The 27,224-nt window shown below is 46.2% G+C and overlaps 1 long non-coding RNA gene across 1 annotated transcript; it reads right to left on the bottom strand.

The window, feature by feature from the left end:
* LOC108638275 lies at window positions 3,741-25,363 on the bottom strand. Its single transcript, XR_001919707.1, has 3 exons — window positions 25,335-25,363; window positions 23,869-24,000; window positions 3,741-3,964 (listed from the first exon to the last, which is right to left on the bottom strand). It is a non-coding gene; the product is annotated as an uncharacterized LOC108638275 (long non-coding RNA).

Genomic DNA, 27,224 nt, shown 5'->3' with positions numbered 1-27,224 from the left:
AGGATCCCCTGCATTTATTTTTTTCATTTTTGCCCAGATCAAGTTTATCCTTGGATTTCTGTCCTAACGGTAAAGTGGCTGCTAGCAGCAGGAACACAGCCACAGATGAGAACTGCATCCCATAAAGGGACTGATTTTCATACCCCCTGAGCCCCGGGTACCAGTCCCCGTGGACACAGAAGCACTGTGGGCCAACAAGCTAAAGCAAGGAAGATGGGGTGTCCTGGACTGGCTTATTCCACACAGGGCTAGCCCTGGAGCTCCAAACAAAATGTGGGGTAGACAGGCCATGCAGGTGGGAGGCTTCCCAGAGAGACATCCGGCTGCCATTGGGGGAAAGAGGGAGACAGATGGATGCTAAATGCCCAAGTGACAAACCCCTGCAGAACCAGTCAACCCCACCTTCCCAGCTACCAACCTGCCCCTGAATCCACACAGGCCGTAAGTTTCAAGCCAAAACATTAGTCGAGGCACACACATGTGCTCTGCCATGCTGTGCTTAGTCGCTCAGCTGTGTCTGATGCTGTGACCCCATGGACTGTAGCCCACCAGGCTCCTCTGTCCATGGGATTCTCCAGGCAAGAATACTAGAGTGGGTTGCCATGCCCTTCTCCAAGGCACACATATATTGTCTCATACTGTATAATTTGTTTCAAGCAAAGACTCAGTTTTCCAGGAGATTTCTGTTACAGACTGAAAATATTGTTACAAAACTCTACTTTGAATGGCCCTATCTGGAAGTCCCCGGGCTTCCCAGAGGCTCAGCGATAAAGAACCCACCTGCCAATGCAGGAAACATAAGAGGTTTGATCCCTGGGTCAGGGAAGATCCCCTGGAGGAGGGCACGGCAACCCACTCCAGTATTCTTGTCTGGAGAATCCCATGGACAGAGGAGCCTGGTGGGCTAAAAGTCTGTGGGGTCGCAGAGTCGGACACGACTGATGCGACTTAGCACACACACATGCATCTGGACGTCCCTACAGTGGTGCAGAGTTGTCCAAGAACTTTTCCAAAGTTTTAAACCACAGCTTCATTAGGGCAGATGAGAAGGACAGCCTCATGTCTGAATGGCTTTTTTGTAGCATCTGAAAATGGTTCTTTCAACTGTGAATCATTTTTTTTTAAGTTGGTTTTGATTTAGAGAATTGCTTTACAGGGAGGAAGGAGCTGTTGGCTGCATTCCTTCAAGAGAGGGATGGGTCAAGATATATCTGGACAATGTGTTCAGATGAAAAAAAGAAAAATTCAGACTGGCTCACAGGTTTAGGGGAGAAAAATGAAAACGTGAATTTTGTGTTTGAACTCTGGTTCTCCGCTGAGGTTCATTCACACACAGATTTCCTAACATTGTTTCTCCAGCTCTGTCCTCCCCCTTTAAAAGTCCTGGTCCCTGTGTGTTGATAAATGCGTATAGTGCCACACCAGCCCTGGAGGAAAAATGCTGACTGTCTCAAGGTCTACAGTGAGAACTTCCTCACCCGGGATGCTAAGCTCTGAGATGCGGACGCGGTTCTCCAGCAGATGGCCAGGGCTCGGCATCCAGCAGATGGTTTCATCGGGGAGGTCAGGGAGGAAGGGGACTCTGGGGCAAGGCTTCTGGAGCTGGGAGGCTCACTGTGTGCTGGGAACACAGCCCAAGAGGAAAAGGTCTGCACGCTGCAGGAGGGGAAGGAGGGTCAGGGCTGTGACTGTCTGCATGGCCGGCTGAGCAAGGAAGGTGAGCAGGAACTGGGTAGGGAGACCAGGGGTGTGATGGGGGGCAGGTGAGGGAGGGAAGGCAGTCTGCAGCAATGGGGCACAAGAATCAGGCAGGAGTGGGAGGGTCAGGAGTTTTTGAAGGAGAAAGTTTACACTGAAACTTCACTGAGTCACTAGGGAACTGGACCAGCCGAGGAGAGGAGAAGCAGGGGTTATGGGAAGCAGAACCAAGATGATGGACCTCTCATCCTTCTTGTGGAATTCTCCCCCTCCACCCCCTCTACTTTTCCTCTCTGTGCTATGGGTGGAATTGTGTCTTCAAAAGATATGTTGAAGCCTTAACTCCCAGCATCAGAGGTGACCCTACTTGGAAACAGGGTTGTTGCAGACGTAAGTAGTTTAGTCAAGACTGTACCAGAGCGGGTGGGCCCCTAACCCAACATGACTGGGATCCTTGTATGAAGAGGAAATCTGGACAGACACACACAGAGAGGAGAAAGACATGAAGACACAGACACCACGGAACCTGAAGACAGGGAGGCAGAAGTTGGAGTCCGGTTGCCATAAGTCAAGGAACATTTGGGGCTCCAAGAAGCTGGAAGAAACAAAGAAAATCTGCCTTTAGAGCCTTCAGGGGACATGTGGCTCTGCTGACAGCTTGAATTTGGACTTTCAGCCTCCAGAACTATGAAGCAACAAATTTCTGTGGTTTTAAGGTACCAGTTTGTTGTGCTTTTTTATGGAAGCCCCAGAAAACAAATATCCACTGTTTTGATGATGTTCAATCTCAGCCAATTCAAGGAGAGAGAAACAAAGCGATCTTCAATCAATGTTTACACGGATTAGCCAAAGTCTACCTGGACATCCACTGTCTCCACGGGTGGCCTTTGTTCTGCTCGCCACCGATTTTGATGCAGGATCCTTTCTGGTGTGAACAGAAAATGGAGCCTTCAATATGGATTTTTTCCTAAAGAGCTCTTTGTCATAGAACCCTTTTCTCGCCATCTCTCTGAATCCTTTCCTATTCTTGAAGTAGCTGAAAGAGGACTTCCCTGGTGGCCCAGTGGTTAAGAATCTGCCTGCCAACGCAGGAGACGTGGGTTTGATCCACGGGAAAGAGTCCCTGTGCCACAGAGAAGATTCCACGTGCTGTAAGGCAACTAAACCCGTGCGTCACAACTACCAAGCCCGCACTCTGGAGCTCAAGAGCCACAGCTACTGAGTCCACATGCCCTGGAGCCTGTGCTACACAACGAGGGAAATCGCCGCAGTGAGAAGCCTGAGCACCACCGCTCGAGAGCAGCCCCACTTGCTGCAACTACAGAAAGCCTGCGCACAGCCAAAAATAAATACATAAAAAAATTTTAAGTAGTTGAAAGAATCTACGTGTTGCAGAACAAGTTCTCAGAAATTCCTGATCAGTACCGGCATCTGGTGACATTTCACCTGTCTGAAAGTTTGTATCTGCTGTATCTTGATGCTGAAGACTTTATTTCAGCAAATGTTGAAAGATTAAAAGATAACAGAGGCTTTCAAACATGATCAAGGAATGAGAACCTATTAAAAGAAAAACACACACACAACAACCAAAGAGATTTGAAAAAAGAACGAAACATAATTTCAAGAAGTCAAATGTAGACTCACTAGAATGAAAAACATGATGGGCATGCACTGGGTAAGGCTCAACAGCCACAGGAAGAGATCTGGCAATAATAATTCAATCCATTAAAAAAGAGGAGGGTGCATTTTGCTCTGATGTCATAGACTGAGTTGAGCATTTCATGTTGGGAGGCAGCTCTGCTCCATGCAGTTATTCAGGGTCACAGGTCCCCTCCATCTTGCTTCTCATCCATCCCCTAAGACATTAACATCATCTGGTCATGGGCACAGACGATAGAATAATTTCTTCTTCCAATCCTTTTTAAACTATTACTTCTATAAAATACCTCCTCCCCCCAGAAAATGAACGACTTGGAAAATGATTACATGCTTAGGTATTGTGACAAGGCTGAACCGCTATAAAGGGTCAAAATGCTTTTCCCTCCATTTTTAAACTAATCCCATTGTAAGTCATGAGTTTATGGACCGTGGAGCTTTACACACTTTTCATCTTACCAAGAGGAGACAGGCTGTGGAAGAGACATGCCCCTTGTCCGCACCACATCCACTGACATCAACTGAATGAGGCTTAATGACCCAGCCACACCAACTCTAAGCTGTCTGCGAAATGCCACAGAGCTGAGGAGGCAGGTGTCCAATCACAGTCCTATTAACACAAAAGAAGGAGAGAATAATTTATTGCATACAGCTAGTGGTCTCCATCGCAAATGGGTTACAGAGCATATTGGATGGAGTACATCAGAATCTCAGTGAGCTGAAGGATGGAACCAAAGACATTATCCAGAAGACCTTCTAAAGACAAAGAAATGGAAACATAAAAGGCATGCTATGAGTCTTGGAAAAGGCCCAGTGGAATGGGGAAGAGACAATATTTAAAATATAGACCAAAAATCTTCTAAAATTGTTGAGAGATTCATGAAGTGCAGTGAATCCCACTGGGTGCTGTTGTAAAGGCTTTATGTATTAACACAGTCAGTGCACACAAGGGAAGTTATTGTTATCACTATTTTACAGAGGGGGATGTTCAAGGCTCAGAGAGGTTAAGTGATTTGCTCAACGTCACACAGCTATCCAGAGGTTTCCCAAATGGCGCTAGTGGTTAAGAACCCACACCCCAGTGGGAGATGTAAGAGACCCGGGCTAAATCCCTGGGTCAGGAAGATCCCCTGGAGAAAGAAATGCCAACCCACTCCAGTATTCTAGCCTGCAAAATCCCATGGAAAGAGGAGCCTGGTGGGCTATAGTCCATGAGGTCGCAAAGAGTCAGACATGACTGAAGTGACTTAACATACACAGCTATCAAGGAGCAGAGGTGAGTTTCCAGAGTCTCTAACCACAGAATTCTATTAACTCTTGAAAATTCTGTTTTGTTTTAATAAGAGTAACAAAGGCAATGATTTCAAAAATATACTGAACATTTTTATTTACGTCTAAGTTTTTACTGTAAAACTTACCCTAAGTCAATAGACCTAAATATAACCCCATCTCAAAAACTAAATTCATTCTACTGGGAAATATGGTAAAATTGGTGTCCATTTTCATAAATATTTCCCAGAAATCCACCCCCAAAATAACAATACATTTTCTTTTAAATAGAGAACTTCATTCACAGTGAAATTGTCAGCCAGCTCAGGTCTGACACCACAAACCCTGAAGCCTCAAGAGCAGGCACTGCCTCTGCTCACTCAGTAATTAGATCACAGAACCAGGTCACTTTTGCACTGTTGTTCTCAGCAAGCACAAAGACACCACTGCCTGTAGCCAGGAGGTGTTTCAAGAAGACATTTTGCTCTGCATGCCAGAAGAGAGACAGGGACATTTGATCACCTTCCTCCTTCCCACCTTCTCTCTCTTCTCTGGGTTCCTCTCTCCATGCCAAGCCATGCAACAGGAAGAGGACAGGCCTCCTAGCCAGACTCCCTTACTAAGAAGCTGTGCAACCCAGGAAAATCACTCTACCTTTCTGGACTTCAGCATCCTCACCTGTAAATGAGAGGCCTGATTTGCATCAGTGGTTTTTAGACCTTCCCGGGATTCTAATCTTTTTCTCCTTACAAAACCTGCTCCCGAAATTGCACACGTGCAAAGGGAACCGGGATCAGGGCACAGGAGCTGAACCAGAGAGGCAGGGGCCTTGCCCGCCCAGCCATGCCATCCCATCCCAGAGGCTGAGCATGAAAACCCTCAGAGTCTTCCAAGTGGTTTGGAAATCACCCGACTCTGTGATCTCTGGCATCCTGTCCAGCTGTAATAGCTGCTGGTCCTCTCCGGAGCCAGACAATGGTCTGGGCTCTCTTCTTTGGAGAAGAGCTGTCCAGAGGGGTGGGGAGGGGGAGGAGGGGGGAGGGAAGGGAGAAAGAAAAAGCTCAAGGAGCATTCAAACCAGAGCTCCAAGTTACAACTGCCTCTGCTTAGTGAATAATTAACATGAGGTAACTAAATAAGACATTTATTAACAAGAATTATGCAGCCATATCCCCTTCATGCCCCACGCCATTAAACTGTCTTGCCAAGAAAGGGCCATTTGCGGCCATGGGTCTCACCTGGGGGGCAGGCAGAGGGGAAGCCAAGAAGCCCATCCCTCCTGGGCCCTGGAGACAGCTCTGGCTTAAACCAAACAAATGTGTCAGCATCGTGCTTCTCCACCTAAAAATTTATATCAGCCCCCTGGGTAAGCCAATCTGAAGGATACCAGCAATCTGGAAACATGGAACAGGATCAAAAAGCCTCTTCTGTCCTGAGGGGCCACACAATAAAAAAAAGGTTTCTTTGCTTGGGCCATAAGAAAAGGATTCCTTCAAGAGCTCAAGCTGACATTTTCATGAGAAAACAAATTGGGACAGTTGCATTTACTGCTTGCAGTTTCTGCTTGACCTGGAGAGAGAATGCAGCAGCGTCTGGTCAGACGGCTCCCCCACCTCCCCAGCCACAGCTGTTAGCTCGCACTTGCCTTTTTCTTTTCCCTATATATCCCTCGGGGGCCTCAAACATTCTTCTGTTTATTTGGAGTAATTTGGAGAGCGGGAATTGGGTCTATCTGCCATGTGTTTTTTCTCAATGTCGGTAGCAAAGTAATTCTTACAGTTAAGTGGCCCCGAGGGCTGTTACAATGACAGTGCAGTGCCGTTGCCGAGAGGAGCCCAGCGGGGGGGAGCAGTCCCTTCCTGACTGCCTTCTGCTCCTGCAGGACTCCCGGCCTCCCCCCATGACCCTGGTGCCCCCACCACTTGTCCCCATCACCCGGGGCTGCTCCATTCTCAGACTTTCACGCTCACTGTGCTCATCGTACTCCATCAGATCCAAGCTCTCACTGATTCTGGATTCTTTTCCATAACTTTGTTGTTGTTGTTCAGTTGCTCAGTCTTGTTTGACTCTTCACAACCCCATGGACTGCAACACACCAGGCTCCTCTGTTCTTCACTGTCTCCTGGAGCTTGTCAAATTCATGTCCATTGATTCGGTGATGTTATCTAACCATCTCATTTTCTGTTGCCCCTTTCTCCTTTTGCCTTCAGTCTTTCCCAGCATCAGAGTCTTTTCCAATGAGTTGGCTCTTCACATCAGGTGGCCAAAGTATTGGAGCTTCAGCATCAACCCTTCCAATGAATATGTAGGGTTGATTTCTTTTATGATTGACTGGTTTGATCTCCCTGTAGTCCAAGGGACTCTCAAAATGTTGTGGTCTTCTCCAGCACCACAGTTTGAAAGCATCGGTTTTTCAGCGCTCAACCTTCTTTATGATGCAACTCTCATATCCGTACATGACTACTGGAAAAACCACAGCTTTGACTATATGGACCTTTGTCAGCAAAGTGATGTCTCTGCTTTTCAATGCACTGTCTAGGTTTGTCATAGCTTTCCTTCCAAAGAGCAAGCATCTTTTAATTTCATGGCTGCAGTCACCATCTGCAGTGATTTTAGAGTCCCAAAAAATAAACTCTGTCACTGCTTCCACATTTTCCCCTTGTGTTTGCCATGAAGTGATGAGACCAGACGCCATGATCTTAGTTTTTTGAATGTTGAGCTTTAAGCAAGCTTTTCCACTCTCCTCTTTCACCCTCATCAAGAGGCTCTTTTTAGTCTCTCTTCACTTTCTGCCATTAGAGTGGCATCATCTGCATATCTGAGGCTGCTATTTCTCACGGCAATCTTGATTCAAATACAAATTTTTGCCCGTGGAATTTTGACGCTATGCCTTCTTATGCACTCTTTTTGAGAATGGTTGTCATACTTAATATGAGGCATTCTTTTAAGCTTAGTTACACATAAGACTGGGTTGTTTTCTTGTGCATAAAAATGAACATCCATGCTCTATATTTCTACAATCTCCCCACGTTGGGGGGCCAGCTCTTCTGAGTTGCTTTTCAGCTCTGAATCATCGGGAAAATAGATAACCACAAAGATATAATATGGTGTGATGTGATCCATAATAGGTAGTAATGAGTTAAATCAAAGGAGATAAAGCAGGGAGATGGTATCAAATTTAAAAGAGCAGTTGTAGAATGGCTTCGGGAAAGCTTCTCAGAGTAGGTGACATTTGAACTGACCTCTAAGTGAAACAAGGAAGGCTGTAAAGGCACCAGATGGAACAGCTTCCCAGGGGGCAGAAGGCAAGGGTCCAGAGATGCAGGATTGGGGGTATCTGAAGGACAAAGGGCTGGAGTGAGAGAAGCACATGGGCAAGGAGAGTGGTCCTGAGAGAGGTGAGGGAGGCAGCCAGAGGATAGATGTGTGGGTGCCCTGAAGCCACTTGAGTTAAACTGGCCGGTTGTGCTGCCATGTTCTCCAGAGCCCTTTACCTTGATGGTGCTGACTTCCTCAGGGATGGATCTAGAGAGGGTGCCCAAACAGGACCATGAGTGAACCCCCCACTCTCCTCCCCTGACCTGGTCATCTTTCACTTGCATTGTCACCTATCCAAAGGTCCTCTGGGCAGGTGTGTTTGTGCTCTGAGGAACCTTCTTACCACAAACACTGAACAAGAGAGACACGCAGGACAGGATGCTTGCAAGGAAGCTCTTTTCCTTTTCCCAGTCAGTCCTGCCCTGCCCAGTGGGACCCCGGTGCTGGGTGAAACTCAAGGGGAAGTGACAGACCCTTGTCCTCCGGCTGGATGGGAAAGGGGCAGACACACGAGGTCAGACAGCCCAGGGTCTCCGAGGAGTGTGAAGTCACCTCTGAAGTCAGTCAGCCTCCAGGGCCTCAGCGCAGCCCCTGGGAGTAGATGACGGTATTGCGTCTATATCCAGCCCAGAATGCTTCAAGAGTCTGCTGCGACTTCAGACACAGAGACTGGCCTCATATTTCCACTAAGGGGCCGAGAATGGGGCTGGGGGTGCAAGACCAACCAACACTAAGGTGAGCTCTGCCTTTGGAAGACGCTACCGGGCTTGATCACGGCCTTATGTGTTCTTTCAGTTTTCAAATGATTCCAAACAAACCCAAATTTATATTTCTATATTTAGCAGCCCCCAGTTTGAGTCTGATCCTGTCTGGAGGCTGTGTGGCCTTCTGCCAAGGATGAAATTAGTCTGTGGGCTATCTGTTGCTCTGAGCTCACCCATGGTCGTGGGGTATTTTTAGCAACTGTAATATAATGTCGGTAGGATGGTGCATCTGGGGGACTTTGTGATTTCTAATAAGTGTAAAAGTTGCATCCTTTATTAACCTCATAAATCCCACAGACCTCTGTGGTAAGAGAGAAATAGACTGGGTTCCTGATTATGGAGACAGGTGAGACCAGAGTGTGCCCATGTAGGAAACCTCCTACAGAGCACATTCAACACTTGATCTTAGCCAAAAGGCCGAGAAGTGATACAGAGCACATTCTCAGGGCGGGTCCAGCAAAGGGCATCTCCTTCCCCACGTCAGAAAAGAGACGAGGAAGAAGTCGGGGATGTGGGTTAGAGCCCTTTGGAAAAAAGCCACACTTGTGTGCCCGGAACAATTGCCTATTGCATGAAAAGCCTCCCCCGTCAGCCTACACCCAGCCCCACTGGGCTCCCCCTTACTCTGAGCTCACCCCGCTCAGGCCCACTTCCTGGCTCTCCACATACCATGCCTTCTCCTGGGGTGCTCTGTCCTCACCCCACCTGCTGAGGCCCTGCTCACGACCACAATTTTCTCACCTCAGCTCATCGATTATAACAAATACATCCTACGTAGGTCAGAGGTTACTGGAAGGGGTCACTGGGTGTGGGGTACGTGGGAACCCTCTGCACTGTTTCTGAAGCTTTTCTGTAAATCTGAAACTGCTGTAAAATAAAAGCTTTATTAGACATACTACAGTCCTTGGGGTCGTAAAGAGTCAGACACAACAGAAGCAACTTAGCATTAGACACACACGCACGCACACACAACTCTATCAGCCTGCTGCTTCATTGCTACTGAAGAACAGGACAGGCCCGCCACAGTTAAACCTGCTGAAAATGAGTTCTGTCAATTGTCAGTGCCAAACACAGCCGCCTCAGGAGGGCGCAGAAAACCCCAGAGTCCAGTGGCCAGGCCACCCCTGCGGGCAAACCCTCTCACCCACTCCAATCCCGTGTGTACACATGTTCAGTTGCGTCTGACTCTGTGACCCCATTGACTGTACCCACCAGGCTCCTCTGCCCATGGGATTCTCCAGGAAAGAATACTGGAGTGGGCTGGCCATGCCCTCCTACAGGGGATCTTCTGACCCAGGGATCAAAGCCGCGTCTGGCGTGTTCTTTACCAGCAGCGCCACCTGGGTAGCCCTGTTAGTAGGGTAGGAGAATGTTCATAAGGAACTCGTGAACTGTTTTCCAGAGTGGTCAGACAAGTGTGCACTCCCACAGCCTCTAGGGCAAACTGGGAGGAAGATGAGGATGAGAAGGACCCCCGGGCACATGTGATGTGGGATGTAGCAAAAGAGTCATCTGTCCTCTTTGACTTCCTTTAGGAAGACAGAGCTGAAGTACAGAGCAAACCAATACCCACTGTCTGAACCCAAACCAAAGGCAGGGCTTCGTGGAGGGTGTGTGTCTCAACACATCTTAAGCGCAAGAGAAGGCCATTTTCTTACTCTCCAAGCTCGCATTCTTCATCCGTGTGCTTACTGTTAGGCGAGCAGAATCACAAATAGTTAGCAAACAAAAGGATGGGGACTATTTTACAAATACTTCCTCATGAGGGAATTGAGTGAATCAATTGAGTATTTGAGTCATTTTTGCCTGATTTATCTAAAATTCATTATACGGGGGATTGAGGGCCCCAAGAAAGCCAACAATTCTATAAAATGCTGGAGGAAACACAAAGAGGAGCGGAGAGTCCTGCAGAAGTGTCCCCTGCAAGTCCCTCGCTGACTTCATCGGCTGTGGGGCTCCAGACACACAGGGCTGTGATCACACAGGCAGAGGAAAGAGAGTGTCGCAGGCCGGATGGGGCTGGGCTGGGGGGATGCTGGCTGGTCTGGAGGCCTGGCTGTTGCTGCTTGTGGTTACAGGTGGTCAGGCTAGATCAGCAGGTGGCTGCAGAATCAGAGTGTAGACAGACCACCAGGGGTGGGTAGGGCCTTTCAGTGTGTGCCCTGCACAGCACCAAGGCCCCCACTGTGGACACAAGGGTCTAGGGGGCTCCTGGCTCTTCTCTCTGCCTTCAGCTAAAGCAACACTTGCTTTCTAAAAGCATTTTCTAAAAAAAAAAAAAGAGAGAGAGAGAATTTGAAAATGTGTAGTTTAGAATTAGGTTCCCAAATCAAGCCTCTTCAGAGGGAGTCAGGTAACATACATGTGATGTCATGGGACCCTCTGGAGCTGGGAGGACTGTGTGTGTGGTGTGTGTCAGGAACCTTCCACCTTCCTACATGGTGCCTCTGTCTAAATATGAGAAGCTGTAACTCTCAACCCAAAGAGGAAGATGTGTCCACCCACATTGGGGCAGTGTGTGTGTCTAGGGGAGCACTTAGGCACCGCCTGGGGGGTCTGCCTTGGAAGGCGTGAGGACTCCACTAGAGACGGGGTGTTAGACTTGCACCCCTAAGGGCACAGGATGAGGTGGTTGGATGGCATCACTGACTCAATGGACATGAGTTGGAACAAACTCTGGGAGATGGTGGAGGACAAGGAAGCCTAGCATGCTGCAGTCCAGGGGCTCACAAAGAGCCAGACAGGAGTTAGCAACTGAACAACAACAAGCCAACTCCCAGACGGGAGGAGCCGGGGACCAGGAAAAGCCAAAGAGGAAACTTCTTGGAGTTTGGGTAAGAGGGAACTAAATGGTCCTATAACCTAGCTGTGGACTAGAGAAGGAGGCGGCACTTGGAAGCAAAGTCAGGAGTTTTGTTTCGGATGGGTTGGGTTTGAGTTGCTGTCGGTAGGGCATTCTTGGGAAGACGTCTAAGAGGCAGCAAGAAGTTCTGGTCTTGAACCCCAGAGAGGTCAGGCCTGGTGTGAGGGAGGCCCCTTCTCCCAGCTCAATGGCCTCCTCCTGGGAACAACTCCAGCAGGAGGCATTCATCCACCCTTGGAAAATTCTCCCAGTTATCTGTTAGCCCAGCTTAGCAGTAGAGGAGAAAAATGGATCTTCTTCTAACGTTTTCATTACGTTCATTCTAAAATTATACTCTCCTGATTTCCAAGGACTTCCAGGGCTCGGAGTTGATACATCGCCACATAACTTCACCCTCTGTATATAATGCGGAATTACTTTCACCTCGTCCAGGGCTCACTCCTGACACGGGATGTCAAACAGAAACAGAACATGCGTCTCCTGCATCTGGGGCTGAAACCTTACAGAGAATGCTGTGGGCTGCCATAAATAACCTCCGATGGCCCTGGAGAGGAGCTGGGCGTGCAGGCAGGGGAGGGTCACTGCAGATTTATGGCAGCAGGTCCGAAGGGCCCGGGGCGGCGGCCGGTGGCCTGTGGGAGGTCCAGGGAGCAGGCCTGCGGGGGGACAGCTGGGCCCAGGACTCTGACACCTGGGCATCTTGAGAGTCCATAACAGATGTTTCCATTTTCTTTTTTTTTTTTTTTCTAACAGTGACTTTCACTGTCAGAAGAACTGGGGGTTTACAGAAATCTGGGTGTGCTTTCTGACAGGCACGCTCAAGCCTGACACCGAGAACACAGAGATACCTTATACTCTCATGGCTGAGACGTCCCCCAGTTGGCCTTAGATGAGCGAGGCCCTCCTGCCCGGGTGACAATTCCCCACATCCCAGCTCTTGGTTCATGTTTGTATTCCCTTTCCTCTCCCTCCCCACCCTCCCCATCATCTCTTAGTGTTCCTACGAGAACCCCCTTCTGGGGGGTACGTTGCCTCTCAAGCCCTTTCTCACCTGCAAGATGAAGGTATCAGACCAAGTGCTTCTCAAACCTGAATGTGCAAATGGTTCCCTGAGGATGCTGTTAACATACAGGTTGTGATTTAGGATCAGGACACTGGGATGGGGTCCCAAGAGCCTATGGGTCTAATAGACTCACAGGTGATTTCAATGCTGTCAATTCCCCGGCCTCACGTTAAGCAGGAAAAAGAACCAACAGATCCCACTTGCTGGCAAAGGGCTGCCTGCCAACATCTCAGGCTCCAGTGGTCAAGGCCACTGAGAGAACTGTGCTGGGGGTTCTGAGGAAGAGGAGAGTGTAGAAAAACCACAGAGACTGTCAATGAAACTGAAAGCTGGCCCTCTGAAAGTATGACAAAACTGACAGATCTTTAACTAGACTGACCAAGCATGAAGGAGAAAAGACTCAAATAAAAATCAGGACTAAACGCAGCAGCATCACTAACGATGTTACCAAAATTAAAAGGATTCTAAGTGAATACTCTGAGCAACCACAGACCCAAAACTTAAATAATTTAGATGAAATGGGTAAATTCCTGGAAAAATACATGATATACAAAACTGATAGAAGAAATGGTTAATATAAATTGTGTTGTTTAGTCGCTAAGTCGTGTCTGACTCTTTTGCAACCTCATGGACTGTAGCCGGCCAGATTCCTCTGTCCATGCCATTGCCCAGGCAAGAATACCGGAGTGGGTTGCCATTCCCTTCTCCAGGGGATTTTACCAACCCAGCAATCAAACCCAGGTCTCCTGCATGGCAGGCAGATTCTTTACCGTCTGAGCCACCAGGGGGAAATAACAATAGTGGGAGAAGGTATTATAATTATAGATATCAGCTACAATCTCAGGACCAGTGAGGACTATAATTGTTATGAGAACTATCATTGTTATGGAGTGCATCTTCCTTCAGTTCAGTCATTCAGCTGCTCAGGCATATCCCACTCTTTGGGACCCCATGGACTGCAGCATGCCAGGCTTCCCTGTCCATCACCAACTCCTGGAGCTTGCTCAAATTCATGTCAGTGATGCCATCCAACCATCTCATCCTCTGTCATCCCCGTCTCCTCCTGGTTCAATCTTTCCCAGCATCAGGGTCTTTTTCAATGAGTCATTTCTTTGCAATGGGTGGCCAAAGTATTGGAGTTTCAGCTTCAGCATCAGTCCTTCCAATGAATATTCAGGACTGATTTCCTTTAGGACTGACTGGTTGGATCTCCTTGCAGTCCAAGGGACTCTGAAGAGTTTTCTCCAACACCACAGTTCAAAAGCATCAATTCTTTGGCGCTCAGCTTTCTTTATAGTCCAACTCTCACATCCATCTTCCTTATTGTTATGAATATGTGTATGTATACGTATCAACTATTTTTGTTCTCTTCTCTCCTTATCATCTAATATAGATATATTAATAACAACTCACTTGACATTACATTATTTAAGATACAGGACATCAAGAAGAGTGGACATCACCCATAGACTTTGCATCCTGGTCTGCACAAAGGGTAAGCACACTTTTTATTGCACACAGGATTGCTGTATCACATAAGCCCGTGTGGGTGCAGAATGGGTCAAGACCTGGGTGGGGTAAAGAGTGATACTATATCAGGGTTATGGTTCAGAAACCACAGGGACAGTGAAGAGGGACTAGACAATGATTTCAGTGACTGGCCATGGATTTTAAGCAGGCTCTAAAGGAAGCAAGAACAGGAAAGGAGTGAGGAACAGTGAGAAATAGTAAGATCGACGGATGGATGGGTCCGTGGGATCCAAGTACCAGGTTCCACACCATCCTCAGCAAGCCTTGATCCCTCTTCTGCATCTTATTCCGCCCTTGCCAGAGAACTGTGCTTCCTTATTCCCCAGAAGCATCACTAGCAGTAAGCTCCTTCCGGTTTCCTTCTCTCTACCTTCAAACATTTTCTCTTTCTCCAGCCTGCCAAGATTCCCTCTGGGCTCAGCAAGCTAGAGACCTCTCTCCTTGGAAAGAACTGCCTCTCCATCTTGCTCCTTACCTAGTACATTTGATCTTCTCCTTGCTGTCCTGGTTTCTTCCCTCTTGCCTTCAGATAACCACACATCTCCCCACGTGGACAAGAATCTTCTCTCGAACTTCCGTCCTTTGCTCTTGAACACCCAGAAAGGGACCTCAACCCTGACCCTCCTCACCTAGTGAGTGCTGAGCTTCCATGCTGTGGACTGATGTTGGTGTCCACCCAAGACCCATCTGTTGAAACTCTCATCCCCAGGGGGAGAGATTTGGAGGTGGCCTTTGGGAATGAGGAGGGTTAATGAGGTTGTGAGGGTGGGGCCCCCCTGGTGGGATTCATGGAAGAGGAGACAACCCAGATCTCTGTCTGCCACCTGAGGACACAGAGAGAAGGTGGCCATGGCAACGAGTCAGCTTGACCTTGGACTCTCCAGCCTCCAGAACTGTGAGAGAGAAAATTTTGTGGTTGAAGTTCCCCTGGAGTCACTAAGACAGACCCTGCAATGCTCTTCTTCCTCCACAATTTAGCTTCCTCCCTGGCCTTCCTCTTTCTTCCTTTCTTTGTCTACATATCTTAGTGAATTTTCTCTTTTCCCTTTTCTTTAGTTGCAGCTCTCTACTTCCAAGTCTTTTCCTGATGTTCCCTTGTTCTTCCAAGTCTATTCCTGCTGCTCCCCCGAGAGTCCACACCATCACCATCTGAGATTAAAAATCTTTAATGACCTCCTGACTCAGAATCACCTCCCTCTAATCCATCCTGGATAGACGAATCTTTCTAGACCATTTGGATCTTCTCTTGCTCAAAATCAGTTGTGCCTCACCCACAGAATTTGAGACTCAGGAATCAGGACTTTGACCTGGAGACAAATCTCTGCAAACATGGCCTTGACCTATCTTTTTAGATGTCCTTCCCATCACACCCCTCAAGGACCCTTTTGCCGCTCTCTGACCTGCCTTCCACCATCTTAACACTTCCTGCACAAAGGATCACTGTTTGCTTCATCACGTCTTACTGTCTCATAGCCAGTGACTTTCCAGCCAGGAAGCACTGCCTCCTGCCTTATAATAATCAGAGGCCCTGCAGGGTCTGAGTGCAGTTCATCAACATTTGCACAGTCTTAACTCATTTCATTGACATTTGAGAACAACAAAAAAAGGACCCTCGCACCCTCATATGTAAGATCAAAGACAGAGCAATTGCCCACAGCAAGAGGGATTCAGTAACTTCAGGGATAAGCAGGTAAAAATCACTTTCTTCCTATCCTAGCACCCTTTGTCTCACACAGACTAGCTTCTGAAATCTGTGTCTTTCATTCCAACAATGTGCTAAGCATTGCTCTGTGCTGGAAATAAACAATAGGAAGTGCTGCCCTCGTGAAGCTACCATTCCCCAGCAGGGAGACAGACCCTGAGCAAAAGAAGTGGAATAGGTAGAATCTGGGGGATTACATGTCATGGGAGAAGGAAAGGAAGTGGGGTGGGGTGCTGCAGTTGTGGAAAGAGTGGCGAGGGGTGATGTGGGTACAGACAGGAAGGGAGGAGGTGAGGGAGCTCTGTAGGCATCTGCGGTCAGAGCGTGGCAGGTCAGGGAGACAGAGGCTGAGTGAGAGCTTCCTGGAATCATCAGTGGACAGTAAAGAGGTCCATGCGGCCAAGCTGAGAGGCCGAGTGGGGAACGAGTGGGAGACACAGTCAGAGGCATATGGAGACACCCCGGAAGGGTGGTGAGGTGGGACACAGGGGAGGTTGCTGAGCCGAGGACTGAGCGACACTGCTGAGATCTGCAACAGCAGCCCTCTGCCACTCTGCAGAGAGTAAGCTACAGAACAGACGCGGGGGGCCAGGGAGGAGCCCTGGCGACAGCCAGAGAGGGGATGCTGGTGGCACGAGCCGCGACGGGAGCTGTGGAGGCAGGAAGAGGTGGTCGGATACTGGGTTTATCCTGAAGAGCACAGCCAACACGCTTGCTGGTGAGTTCAGTGTGGAGAATGAGAGGATAGGTTTAAAGGCAATGGGAAGGCTAGTTGAGCTAACGGAAGAATGCGGTCGCCCTGAACTAAGTCTGTTGGAGGAACAGGACAGGAGGAGATTAGGAGCTCAGTTTTAAACAAGAACACGAGATGCCTCACAGGCTCCCAAGGGGAAATGTTGTATAAGAAGTTAGATAAATGAGCCTGAAGTCCAGGAGGATGATCGAGGTGGAAATATAAAGTTGGGATTTATCCACTTATAGGGCATACTTAAAGCCTGGAAACTGGGTGAGCTCGCCAAGAGTGTGTGTGTGTGTGTATCCTTATTCTTGTGTGTCAGTGTGTTTCTTTTTCATAGTGCCAATTGTCTGTATGCTCTAAGAACTGTGCATATCCGGGCATGAGATGTATTCAACAATGTCTGGTAACCTACTCCTTTTTAAGCACAGATCTTAATGAAATGAAAAGTACAACACGAATTCATCAGCTGAGAAACTGAGGAGGGTGAGGTGACTTTCTACTCTACACAGACTTAGCCATGCTCAGAACTTAGTAGGCTTGTGACTAAAGTTGATTTTTTTCAAGTGATTCGTTAATAAGCTGGTAAGTAAAAAGACTCTCATCTTTAGATTACCAGTTAAAACAACAATCATTTCTTTTCTCTGAACCTCTGTTTCCCAAAATGCAAAAATGGGAGCCTGAAATTAGAGCAGCCTCAACTCTAGCTCTCAGTCAGAGACCACCTCTGCTTAACTTGCTGGGAACTTGTTTGTTTTCAGCTATCTGGCTCCCCCAAGTGGTCGATGGAATGAATGCAACTTGCATTTTGTTGTTGAGACACTCAGTTGTGTCTGACCCTTTGCGACCTCATGGACTGCAGCTCGCCAGGCTTCCCTGTCCTTCACCATCTCCCAGAGCTTGCTCATACTCATGTCCATTGAGTCAGTGATGCCATCCAACCATCTCGTCCTCTGTCGTCCCCTTCTCCTGCCTTCAATCTTTCCCAGCATCAGGGTCTTTTCTAATGAGTCGGCTCTTTGCATCAGGTGGCCAAAGTATTGGAGCTTCAGCTTCAGCATCAGTCCTTCCAATGAATATTCAGGATTGATTTCCTTTAGGATTGACTGGCTTGATCTCCTTGCAGTCCTAAGGATTCTCAAGAGTCTTCTCCAACAACACAGTTCAAAAGTATCAATTCGTTCAGCCTTCTTTATGGTCCAACTCTCACACCCATACATGACTACTGGAAAAACCATAGCTTTCACTATACAGACCTTTTTTGGCAAAGTAACACTTTAATATGCCATCTGGGTTTGTCATAGCTTTCCTTCCAAGGAGCAAGCTTCTTTTAATTTCATGGCTGCAGTCCCCATCTGCAGTGATTTTGGAGCCCAAGAAAATAAAATCTGTCACTGTTCCATTGTTTCTCCATCTATTTGTCATGAAGTGACAGGACCGGATGTCACGAGCTTCATTTTATGAATGTAGTTTTAAGCCAGTTTTTTCAGTCTCCTCTTTCACTTTCATCAAAAGGCTCTTTAGTTCCTCTTTGCTTTTTTCCATAAGGGTGGTATCATCTGCATATCTGAGGTTATTGATATTTCTCCTGGCAGTCTTGATTCCAGCTTGTGCTTCTTCCAGCCCAGCGTTTCTCATGATGTACTCTGCATACAAGTTAAATAAGCAGGGTGACAATATACAGCCTTGATGTATTCCTTTCCCAATTTGGAACCAGTCCACCAGTCAACCACTGTGATTAACCATTTTGGATGCATTTTCTCATTAAAATTTTCACCAAAACACTGAGGCAGTTATTTCTTGTATTTTTAGCTCACATACTAGGAAACCAAGACACAAGACTCAAGGTGGCAACAGTAAGTGATGATCCAGGATCCAAACCCAGGCAGTCTGAGGAGAGAGGGAAAACTTCCCAATTCATTCTATCAGGCAACCATAACTCAATGAAGAACAAAGACGAGGAGGAGGGGGGAGGGGAGGGGGAAGAGGAAATAGCAGCAGAGGGAAAAATCTTGGAAGAAAGTTGAAGACTACAGGTTTGTATCACTCTGGATTATGGATGTGAAAATTTTACACACAACTGTGGTTATTCTTATAATTAAATAATTGTTTAAAGGGTGGTTCAATTAAATAATGGTTTAAAGGGTTCGATCCCTGGTTTGGGAAGATCCCCTGGAGAAGGGGAAGACTACCTACTCCAGTATTCTGGCCTAGAGAATTCCATGGACTGTACTGTCCATGGGGTTGCAAAGAGTCAGACATGACTGAGCGACTTTCACTTAAAGGGTGGTTGAATATTAGAAAAATCCATAAGTAATTCACCACAGTGATAGACTAAATAAGAAAAACCATATCCTCTGAAACAACCATAACATTGTTAATTGGCTATACCCCAATATAAAATTAAAAGTTTACAGCTAGAGGAAAAAAGAAAAATCAATACTGATCTCAGCAAATGCATACACATCATTTGATAAACTTTAACCTCATTTACTAACCAAAATAAATTCTTCATAATTCTAGATAAAAGGAAACTTTCTCACTTGGTGAAAGAATATCTACCAAAACAACAAACAAAACAGGGCAAAGGTCATGCTAAATAGGGAAATGTTAGCTCCACTCTCATTACAATAAGGAATAAGACAAACATGCCCGCTAGCACCATTCTGTTTACTGTGGGATTAGAGGTTATAACCAGTATAATAAGATAATAAAAATGAAATTAAGGTTTAAGGAAAAAAAGAAGAGAGTGAGACATTCATTATCAGGAGATGTTATAACCAGTTAAACAGAAAACTCAAAACAAACTATAGGCCAATGATCAGAGGGAAAAGTGGGGGGAGCTCAGCAATGTGATGGGTATAGGATTAATACATCAAAATTCAATTAATTTCTGTGTTCAGTCATGTCCATGAGACCCCATGGACTATGTAGCCTGCCAGGCTTCCCTCTCCATGGAATTCTCCAGGCAAGAATACGGGAGTGGGTTGCCACTTCCTTCTCCAGGGGATCTTCCTGACCCAGGGATTGAACCCACATCTTCTGCATTGGCAGACAGGTTCTTTACCACTAAGCCACCTGTAAAGCCCATACATAATTAATTTCTATATACAAATAAAAATATAATTAAACAGTAGATCCCATTATAATCATACCAGATTACTACCTAGTAGTAATCTAAAACTACCTAGCAGTAATCTAAAATGTGCTAGACTTCTAGAAAACATGATTTTATTGACACATTAAAGATTTAAACAAATGGAAAGACATATCATGTTTATGATGAAAGTAAAAGTCACTCAGTTGTGTCTGATTCTTTGTGACCCCGTGGACTATACAGTCCATGGAATTCTCCAGGCCAGAATACTGTAGTGGGAAGCATTTCCCTTCTCCAGGGGATCTTCCCAACACAGGGATTGAAACCAGGTCTCCCACATTGCAGGCGATTCTTGACCAGCTGAGCCACAAGAGAAGCCCGAGAATACTGGAATGGGCAGTCTATCCCTTCTCCAGGGCATCTTCCCGACCCAGGAAAGCTATCAGCTGAGAAATGGAGAAGGGTGGGGTGATTTTCAACTCTGCACAGACTTAGCCACGCTCAGAATTTAGTAGGTTTGTGACTAAAGTTCGTTTTTTTCAAGTGATTTGTTAATGAGCTGGTAAGTAAACAGACTCTCATCTTTAGTTACCAGTTACTTGCACAACAGTGAGAAAATCATTTTTTCTGAGCCTCTGTTTCCCGAAATGTGAAAATAAGAGCCTGAAATTAGAGGAGCCTCAACTCTTGCTCTCAGAGAGGAGAACCTCTGCTTAACTTGCTGGTAACTTGCTTGTTTTCAGCTATCTGGCTCCCTCAGGCGGTCGATGGTATGAATGCAACTTGCTTTTTGTCGTTCAGTCATTGGAGAAGGAAATGGCAACCCACTCCAGTGTTCTTGCCTGGAGAATCCCAGGGACGGGGAAGCCTGGTGGGCTGCTGTCTATGGGGTCGCAGAGTCGGACACAACTGAAGGAAAACCTACAAAAATTCAGCAAGAAAAGTGAGTCAGTGGTATTTCAACCAAAACGTGTTCACTACCCCCTCCCCCAACACAGTTCAACAAAGGAGAGACTCCACCGCACAATGCTGCAGCCAGCGCCACAGGGTCCCTCTTCCCTGGTCCCCAGTTAGATGGGTTTCTTCTCCAAAGAGTAGGACTTGAACGAATTTCCCATGCTGCCCACAGCCACCTGGGTCAAGTCCCAGGTGAGTGTGATCAAGACAGGTGGGCTCCCCTCCTGCAACATGAACCCTGATGGCTAGGATCCCCTCCCAGCTGAAAAGGCCACGATCATCACAAGGAAAAGGTGAAATTATATTTCTACCCCACACCATTTACAAAAATCAATTCCGAATGAGTTCAGAACTTGAACGTGCGAAGTAAAACTTTAAAACTCTTAGCATAAGATGCAGAGTTAACAGTTTTAAACCCTGTGATTAAAATCTTAGTCTTTCAAATAAGATGCAAAAACCATGAATTATAAAATACTGATGTCCGAGTAACTGATGTTCATAACATTTGTTCATCAGGATACGTTTTAAAAAGTGAAAAAATAAGTTACCAAGAGAAGGTATTTTCAGTATATACACCCAAGAGCAATTTGGATCAATAATATAGAAATGACAATAACTAAAAATAAGACAGAAGTAACCCAATGAGAAAACAAGCACAGACATGAATGAGGAAAGACATCTGGCCAATAAATGTGTCTACAGGTACCTCATCATGAGTGATTAAGTCCTATCAAGGTCACCTTTTAAACTTCTTCAATTGGAAAAAAACTTAAGTCTGAAACATCAAATGCTGGAGAAGATGTAGAGAGTTAATTAGTGCAGTTACTTGGAAAAGTTTGGTATTATCTCTCAAAATTGAACATTCAACGCATGCTTTACGATCTAGCAATGTGACTCCAGGGTGGGTCCAAAGGAAATTCCAGCCCTTGTGAAGCAGGACACAAGAACAAGAATATTCACAGTGGTACTGTTCACCTGAAAAAATGGAAATAACCAAAATGCCCACGAATGGGAAAATCGGTTTTTTTTTAAATGCAATGGAATATTACAGCAATCAAACAGCAATACAGATATTAGGAGGAAAAATTGCCAAACAGTATAAACAGCATGAATTTTTGATATAAGACCTAAACTCAGAAATATGCTCTATCTATGGAAGGAAGGGAAGAAGGGGAAGGAAAGTAGGAGAGGGAAGCAGGGAAGACAAAGAAAGGAAAGCAAGTGAACAACCAACATGGGACTTCAAGAGGATTATGTTGTCAGGGAAGGCAGGGAAATGTGATAGTAACTGTGAGGTTCAGTTCAGTTCCGTTCAGTTCAGTTGCTCAGTCGTGTCCAACTCTTTGCGACCCCATGAATCGCAGCATGCCAGGCCTCCCTGTCCAACACCAACTCCCGGAGTTCACTCAGACTCACGTCCATTGAGTCAGTGATGCCATCCAGCCATCTCCTCCTCTGTCGTCCCCTTTTCCTCCTGCCCCCATCCCTCCCAGCATCAGAGTCTTTTCCAATGAGTCAACTCTTCGCATGAGGTGGCCAAAGTACTGGAGCTTCAGCTTTAGCATCATTCCTTCCAAAGAAATCCCAGGGCTGATCTCCTTCAGAATGGACTGGTTGGATCTCCTTGCAGTCCAAGGGACTCTCAAGAGTCTTCTCCAACACCACATTTCAAAAGCATCAATTCTTCAGCACTCAGCTTTCTTCACAGTCCAACTCTCACATCCATACATGACCACTGGAAAAACCATAGCCTTGACTAGACAGACCTTAGCCAGCAAAGTAATGTCTCTGCTTTTGAATATGCTATCTAGGTTGGTCATAACTTTTCTTCCAAGGTGAGGTTAGATATAGGTTATTGCTAGTTATGAGCTTTATTTTCTCAAGAGTTTTCATTATATTCCTGTTAGTTAATATCCAATTATCTGGGGCCTTCCTTGGTGGTCCAGTGGCTAAGACTCCACCTCCCACTGCAGGTGGCATGAGTTCAATCCCTGGTTGGGGAACTAAGATCCCACATGCCACAAGGTGTGACCCAAAACACAGCAATAGCCAATCATCTAAATAAAGTAAGGAGGAAAATACTCACTAGCTAGGCCACCACATGCCCAGTAAAACTCATGTTTTTAGGGATAAAAGGAAGGAAAGGAGAAGAGATTCTGGGTGTGGGCTTGGGGAGGATGAAGAGCAGTCTCCACGGCACCGCTTGCTCTGTTAGCTCAGTCTCTGTATTGAGGATAAGATGGTCGGATGGCAGCACCGCTCAAGGGACATGAGTTTGAGCAAGCTCTGGGAGTTGGTGATGGACAGGGAAGCCTGGCATGCTGCAGTCTGTGGGGTCGCAAAGAGTGGGATGCAACTTAGCAGCTGACGGACGATGACTATATTGTTCATTTCAACAAGTTTTATTTTTTACTTCTTAATAGCACTGATAGTCTCTTATTTCCAGACTCATATGTTCATTCTTCCCACTTGATTTAACATGTTAAACATTTATTTTATATTCTTTATTTGATAAACTCAAGAAGTTCACACTGCTTATGGTCTCTGATGGTTCTCATTTAGTATGTTGCTTGTGTTTGTGATTTACTTCACTTGTTATACAGGTCTGTTGAGACGTTAAGCTTTTTTATATTGGAGTATAGCTGATTAACAATGCTGTGATAGCTTCAGGTGGAGAGCAAGGGGATTCAGCCACACATATACAAGTATCCATTCTCCCCAAACTCCCCTCCCATCCATCAGCCATACAGTTTTGACTGTGAGCTAGTCATTTTCCTTTGAGCCTTACCTGTGGTAATTCTTTGAACCTGAGCTGAAGACTTCCACCAGAGACAATTACTTTTGGCTTCTGCCAATCACCTGGGGATGATACTAACCTAGGTCTGTTTAATTTAAACCCTCTGCTTGGGGTTCTGGGACCACAGTGGGAATTCAGACCATGAACCCACATGGAAGTTGACTTGTGGTTATGGCTTCTTGGAGATCTTGAAAATTTTCCTGCATCCAGTGCCAGGATAAAGACAAGTATGTTTCCATTTCTTTTCCCACCAAACTTGGCAGATCTTTGTCTGCCTTAGACTTCGTACAAAGCCCTTCCAGGTCTCAGCCTTGTTGGAGCACTGGTGCCACGCCTTACTTCCTGAGCCCTGAACCCTGCATAATTTTAAATACAAAAGCTCAAGCTCGAGGTTCAAAACTCAGCAAAGACGACTTACCTGCCCTCACATTGTTCTGCAGCTTCCAAAGAAAGGCACACTCTCAGGAACACAAGTTGCTCCTGGCAAGTTCTTAACACTTTCTGTTCTCAAGTGAAGCAACTCTTCATTCTCTGAAAATGGATTTACTTTCTAGAAACAGAAAAAAGGTTGGAATCAAGAGTTCCTGCTGCTTCTATTTATGGGGGCTGGGGGTGAGGGTGCTTCAGCGATTCCTTACTTTTGTGTCATCTTGGGGGAAAGCATTTGAAAATAAAGTTTTATTTTGTGATTACCAGTGTAGTTACTCCAGTTAGGAGTACTGTTTGTTAACAGTACCCAAGCTAATGTCCTGTCAGAGACAGAAGTCACCAGTACTTTGTTAATGACAGTTGATTACTTCTATTTACATAGGACCTAAAATTGGGTTCCTAACTACTGAGTGTGTGGTTCCACAACCACATTCCGCGTTCACCTCCTTGCTTTTAGCAGAAATACCCAATGGTTATGTAAATCCAATTTATTTGGCATGGTTCTGGGGAAACAATCAATTAACGCTCAACAGGATGAGATGCTGCCGTCAGGTGTGAAAATGTCAGGCCTACAAGTCCTTTTTAACTGAAAAGGACTGTCACTGTGGGACCACTATACTGACTCTACCACTGGGCCACCAAGATGACTGAGACCAACTCAAACAACTCACAAACAAGGAAGGAGAGAGACAATTCACCAAACACAATTAACTGCTGTATAGGGCTGTGTTTAAAAAGAAAAGTGATTAGAACTCAGAGGACAGAATTGGGAAAAGCTTCCCAGAGGGTGTGACATTTAACCCAGGTCTTAAAGAATGAGCAGGTGTTTTCAAAAGACAAGAAAGGAATTCCACATGGAAGAGGCCAGTTTAGACACCAAGAAGGCAGCATGACAGAGCAGAACAGGTTCAGCAAACCATGAAAGGCTGTGAATATGGCACACAGATTCTGTACAGCAACCCTAATCTCTCAAGCCAGAAGACAACTTTCGTCCAGGACCCCCACATGGTTCTTCCCCTCATCAGGAACCAGTCAGCTCATCCCACCGAAGCTCACTCTTAAATCCACTCCATTCCACTACTTCACCTCCCCCCAATTTTTGTGCAGAACAGTCCAAGTTTCTCGACTGGCCTTCCAGCCTACCCAGTCACTGAGATGATTTTTGGAAAGGACCAATCAGATCAGGCCACTTCCCTGCTTAAAATCACTTAAGAGATAAAAGTCCATCTTTTGAACATAGAACTCAGTGCATTCTTATTTATATAAAAATGTTAAATGTGTTCTTGGTGTTATGAGAATTGCCACCAAGACTTCAAAATCGGGTTTTAAGAGACAAGCATCATGGAACCTACTTGCTAACTGGGTAACTGACAGATAAAGATTTCTATTTTCAATTTTACATAGCCATGCCCTAACTTCAGGGCTTTGCTAGGGGCTCAGAGATAAAGAACCCACCTGCGTTGCAGGAGCTGCAGAGATACAAGTTCCATCCCTGGGTCAGGAAGATGCCCTGGAGGAGAGAATGGAAACCCACTCCAGTATTCTTGCCTGGAGAATCCCGTGAACAGAGGAGCCTGGTGGGCTACAGTCCATGGTGTTGCAGAGTTGGACACCACTGAAGTGACTCAGCATGCACGCATGCACCCACACTGTATCTTTTATAAAGTAAGCTTGAAATAAATTTTTCACGTACCAAAAAGAAAAAGTCCATCTGTGGCATGATGTACAATTCCCTATATAATTATGACTTTAAGCAAATTATCTATTTCAGACTGGTGTCCGGTGAGTAGGACTGAAGCAACTTTCTACCTCAGACAGTTGTCTTCATATTAAATCTGTGGGTAGTGCTGTGAAAAACTAGAGGTCCTCTTTCGTGGTTCTTCAGCAAAATGTGTAGGTAGAGAGAAATTTCAAATGCAGATAGAAATCTGACTCACTGTGCACTGGGGTGACTCAATTTTAACTTTATACTTTATGCTATACATGGGTTGACAATTTTAAGAGAGCAGGATCACATTTTACATTCAAGAAATATGAACACACTCTGGCATAGCACCAGGAAAGAAATTTGTTACTGAGAATATTGAACTACTGACCTATATAATGATTCCAAGGTTTGAGATGAGAATTCCTGGATATCCATTTACCTGGAAGACAGGGAAGACCAAACAATACGCCACTTTAGCCTTCAGCAAATCCCTAGGAGGTAATGGAAACTGATGCTTCAGATTAGAACTCCTGACACCACACTAACACCAACTGTTCAGGACACCTCACAAGGACCCTCAGAAGGGCATCACCACCAACTGCATTTGCCCTCAAGCCACTTAACAAGGTATTTAAGGCTGTATTTAAGGTATTTCAAGACCAACGGTGTTTGGGTTCTCTAACCCTTACCCCTCAGATATCAAGCACCGATGGTATGGATGTAACTGGAACATAAGAGCTCTGGCCAAGAGTTGGGGACACAAGCCCCATCTGGGCCTCTGAGACCAGCAGCTCTGGGTGCTTTCAAGCCTTCATGCACCCCCTAAGCTATCCTCCTGCATCTAAGACGGATAGAATTGAGAAACAAAAGGGCATTTTAATACTAAAAGAGCCACATCAAGTCCATTTCCTGCCACAGTGACGGGGCCACATTACATCCTTGCAAGGCTTCTCACATGTCGTGCTTGAGAATCAGCACTGAGTCCTCTGGTTAGTTCCAAGAAACTCCCTTCTCCACAACTGCCTTCACAGTGCCCACTAAGCCCTACTCAGGCCCCAGAACCTCAGACAGCATAGCAGGCCGTGGGAAAGCTTGTGAGCAGAGCACTCCCCAGGCATGGCTCACTCTCCCAGTGCTCAGCTCAACATTTCCTCAACAGCAGGTTTAATTAATGTAATTTCTCAGGGTAAGTGCTACAGCCTTGGAGATGAATCTCAACTCTCCACCCTCTGTTGTCAGAGCTCTGAGCCTGGTTTTCCTCTAACCTCTAAAAAGGGCCTCTGCCACTTGACTCTGGAAGGCTACAGTTACGATCAGATAAGATCAGCAAACAGGTAGTGTCCACAAAGTGTGGTGTGCATGGAGCATCTACGATGCTCTGTCTTGCACACAGCTGGTGCTCAGCCAGGACCTGGCAACTCTATGGGGTCTCTGTCCCAGAAGCTAAGGCTTGGCTGGAGGGGCAGGATTTCCTAGGTCAGCGCTTGATTACTCATCACAACTACTCCGGTAACGGCATCTCCTGCATCTGAGACCAGGCTGGCAGTGGGCGCAGAAGGGTAAGGTGCTGGCTTAGTCTATGCTGAGTCAGGATGTCAGCAACGAGTGACAGGTGGGTGCCCCAGGTCCTTCTAGTT

This window comes from Capra hircus, chromosome 19 (assembly GCF_001704415.2).
Source record: "Capra hircus breed San Clemente chromosome 19, ASM170441v1, whole genome shotgun sequence".
Classification (NCBI taxonomy): Eukaryota; Metazoa; Chordata; class Mammalia; order Artiodactyla; family Bovidae; genus Capra; species Capra hircus.
This window is presented reverse-complemented; position numbering and strand designations above follow the sequence as displayed.